Raw genomic sequence first — 4083 nt, forward strand, 5'->3', positions numbered from 1 at the left:
TTGATCAAATTAAGTAAAATTTACCTGATTTATTCACAAATCTTTAACTATATTCTTAATGACTTTTACTAGATAATGATGAGTAAATATTACATGAATTTGTAGTATTTAAATTTACTTAAACATTAGTGCAAATTGTTACGAGGATTTTTTTTCAAGTAAATCTTACAAGTTTTTTATTCAGTGTAATGTTACAACTAATCATGGATCCCTTTAAACCAGCAGCAGATACTTCATGATGCCTCTAATATTCCTCACATGAAAACCAAGAAATAAAATAAAGCTTTCCTCACAGAACCATCTAATTCATCTCTTCACGGCTTTAGCTGATCTCTGTAAAAAAAAAAACTCATCATTTCTTTATGTTTTAGCTTCCTGTTATGCAGATTATTCATTCAGTAAACTAGAACTGATTAGTGTTACAGACATGTCTTCAGATGAGTTTAACTTCCTGTTAAAATATCTGTAGTTTTTTTTAATCTCTTCGTATTTAAGGACTCTCTCCATGTTTGATCACAGTCCATCTGCTTTACTTCTTGTTTGTTTCCATCTATCTGTGTGTGATTCAGTTAAAGTGATGTAAATAAACTCACGAGTCTCTCAGCCTCTCCCTGCAGAACTCATTTTACTTTAAAATGTATTTTTATCCTGTTAAACCTTCAGAGTTTCTGACAGAAACTAGAGGTGGAAAAACTCTGGAAGCGTGTGATGTGCAGCTGCCGGCCCAGTCCACTGGTTCCACTGGTTCTGGGCTGTTTAAAGCGTTGGCGGAGACAGATGCCACATCCAGGACTCTGTGGGCTCAGCAGACCCACTTTCAGATGCTGCTCCTGATTCACTCCTCCTCTTTGGGTTTGTGGCCCAGAAGCCAGCTTGCTGTGCTACTTTCCACTGTTTGAAGCTGCAGAGGTCCGGGCCACGTYTCTGACTGCTTCTGTTCACATTTTCCCCAAACAAACCCAATGTAGGTTAAACACTTTTCCATGGAGAGAGAGAAGAAAGTGGAAAACACTCAGACTCTGACTGGCTGTATCTGAGCCTCGGACCAGAACTGGGCTTTTTTACATTTGATGAGAAGAAATCATTTCTCCTTCTGTAGTTAATTCCGGCTGTGTGACTTCAGCAGAACAAACAACAAACACTGAAACAAGTGTTTCAGAAATGAGACAGACATCAGCAGACAAATCCAAACACTACAGCCACCATCGAAAATACTAAAATATAAAAACTGAAGGATTCATATCTCTGTACGGTCCAGGCTGGACAGTGTGTGTTCACTGCTGCTTTGGGTTTTCCATTTCAAAATAAAACACAAAAATTCAAACAACTGTTTTTGGTTTTCTGTGTTCAAATCAAACTAATCAAAAATCCAATTTGATTTTTGATTGAGATATCTAAACCCAAAATAAAACCTACACTTGTTGTTTTAATATGTAGAAACAGCAGAAATGATACAAGTTTATTACAGCTAAAAACTAAAATAGCTGAAATTAGCACAAAGAAACAGAAAGACCACATTTTTACTGACGTAAGCAGTAAGAACTTGAAAACATGACAAAACGGTGAATTTAGTTTAAAAATTGCTCAAAGTAGCTAAAAACACAGAAAGCAACTGAAACTAGACATGGGTTTTAACGATGTAAAAACAAGTGTGCATTGCCATGTAGCATGTCATTGCAGCACGGCTTTGCCTGCTGCATTGGACTTGCAGAATGAACTTTGACCAAGTTCAAATATGTTTTCTATACCAGCTTGTGCCTGTCACYTCAGCAGGTGTTTGTAATTAAGGTAATTGTGTGACAATATGAAGTTGGAAGAGATTTGTTGTTAAAGTTGCATTAGCTNGGTTTTGAACCCTGARCTCCCACATGAYAGTCCATGACATAGACCATTAGACCAATGGAGCTGTGGTAGAAGGTGGTGGCAGGGGTTGGTTTATATGTGTGCAGAAAGAGGCCAAATTGCCAATGCAATTGTTGACACAGAACTGCATAATGTTACAACAATACAGTAATATTAGGACAATATTTTAGTAAAACATTAAAATACAATCATGTTAGTACTGTAATCACTGAACTACTGAATTTAAATATTATTAAACTATGGTTCAGTACTGAGCATATACAGCAAGGGACAGTAATGGACCAATACAAGGCTCCATTGACTGGCATTATTTGATTTTAAACATTAATATTTCAAAAAGTATTAAGTTTTACAGGCACCAAAAGGCATAGCCATCATTTGGCACAGGGACTTTACKGATATAAATTACAATGGCAGCTCTAGGACAAAGTATGCAGGAGGAGAAGCGTGCCAAAGTGGAGATGACTTGGATGGGAAATGAATCACAATAGTGTGCATTGCATTGGCAATGCACACTGATTAGCAAAAAGAAGCTGAAAGAAGCAAAAATGTTTAAATTACCAGAAGAATAGGTCAGAATGATAGATAAACAACTATAAAAAGATAAAGTCAACAAAGTAGAAGCTGAAGGAAGCTGAAATGAGCAGAAAGACGTTAAAAAGAGCAGAACCAGAACAAAAGGTCCGAAGTAAAAATTTATGAACCTTTTAAAAAGTTTTAATGATGTTGAAAGCAGCTTCATTCAGTTTCAATAAGACAAAAATGGCAGAAAAAGATAAATATCTTAAAAAGTAAAAATAGCTGAAATACCAAAAGTCATAGCAGTAATGTCCTGGAGGAGATGAACATTTTTGATGTATAAATTGTTGAAATAGCACAAAAATTGCAGAACGAGATCCATGTTGATAAATGTATGGAAGAAAAAGTGATCTCAATAGTCTATTCTTTATTTAAAACTGCTTTAAGAGGTCTTCAGTTAATCCAAAATGCTGCTGCTGGAGTTTTAATGAGAGTTGGAAGGAGAGATCATATTTCTCCAGTTTTAGCTTCTCTCCACTGGCTCCCTGTCAAATTCAGAATAGAATTTAAAATATTACGTCTAACATACAAACGTCTCCGGGGTCCCTCACTGTGGCATCCCAACKGGTTCAGGTCTGCTCTGAGAGGGTCTGTTCTGGACCTGCCTGCACTGAGACAACACTGGACCCCATCAGATTCATGAGCTGGATTCGTTTTTTCTTCTGTACAGTGAGCACAGATGACTCATCAACCTCTGCTTCTCTCATCTTTAACACAAACAACGTTTCAAACATCATCTGTTAAACYAATCATTTAAATAGTGCTTCTGTGTAAAAGTGGAGAAACTGGCTGGCCAATCGACTGGTGATCAGCTGATACTTACTGTACATGAGAAGTTGATCTCATCTCCCTCCACAGATCAGCCACTGTCCTATTTTGCTCTGCAGTGAGCTCTAACTAATGTCTAGTATTGTTTCAAGGGCATTGTTCAGTGTTTATCAATAAAATATCAGCAGGTCAGACTTGTTAAAGATCGTGATTGGACAGAAAGCTGCAGTCGTGCACCTGTAATTATGACTAATGTGACCTGGTGTATATTTTTTTGTTACATACAACAGGACTGATGAGATATTCTGAAGAGCTCAAATTAAATGGGTTTCTGTCTTCTAAGCTCCAGTCTCCAACATTTACCTTCATGTACAGTAACTGTGTTATAAACCTGAACATTTCCATCAGCATCACACCACACACCWCTTTCCATGAAAGTCTGCGGAAACTTCAAAGAAAAAACACCAGCYGCTTTGCTGCAGCCCGTTTGGACCACCCAGGGTTTATCTCTGTCAGGAATCTAATGTTTCTGCTGGAACAAGAACGTAACGTGGAATATGATGGAGATGTAAAGATTTATGAACTAACATCTGAATGAGGTGCTGGAAAAACTTGCTGCTGGAAGAAAACACATTTTTAAACTTGATTTATTGTTTTTTATGCCCTACAGGCTCTGACACATTAAATAAATAAATAAATAAAAAATAAATAAATAAATCCATGAGACTGCCCTGTACATTTTTGATAAATCCTATAGTTAGACTTAGTTTTCCAGAATTATTCTTCATTTCTGCTGCTATACACTTATGGTGCGTTCACACCAAACGCGATTTCAGCGTCAGGAGCAGCAGGTTTACATGCAAAGTCTATGGT

General features: G+C 37.0%; 1 protein-coding gene across 1 annotated transcript in view; it reads right to left on the bottom strand.

Annotated features, from left to right (window-relative positions):
- Positions 1-4083, bottom strand: part of arhgap32b (Rho GTPase activating protein 32b) — a gene marked incomplete in the record, with an annotated part of 86458 nt that overhangs the window by 47926 nt on the left and 34449 nt on the right.

The sequence above is a fragment of the Austrofundulus limnaeus genome, unplaced genomic scaffold, assembly GCF_001266775.1.
Source record: "Austrofundulus limnaeus strain Quisiro unplaced genomic scaffold, Austrofundulus_limnaeus-1.0 Scaffold388, whole genome shotgun sequence".
NCBI lineage: Eukaryota > Metazoa > Chordata > Actinopteri > Cyprinodontiformes > Rivulidae > Austrofundulus > Austrofundulus limnaeus.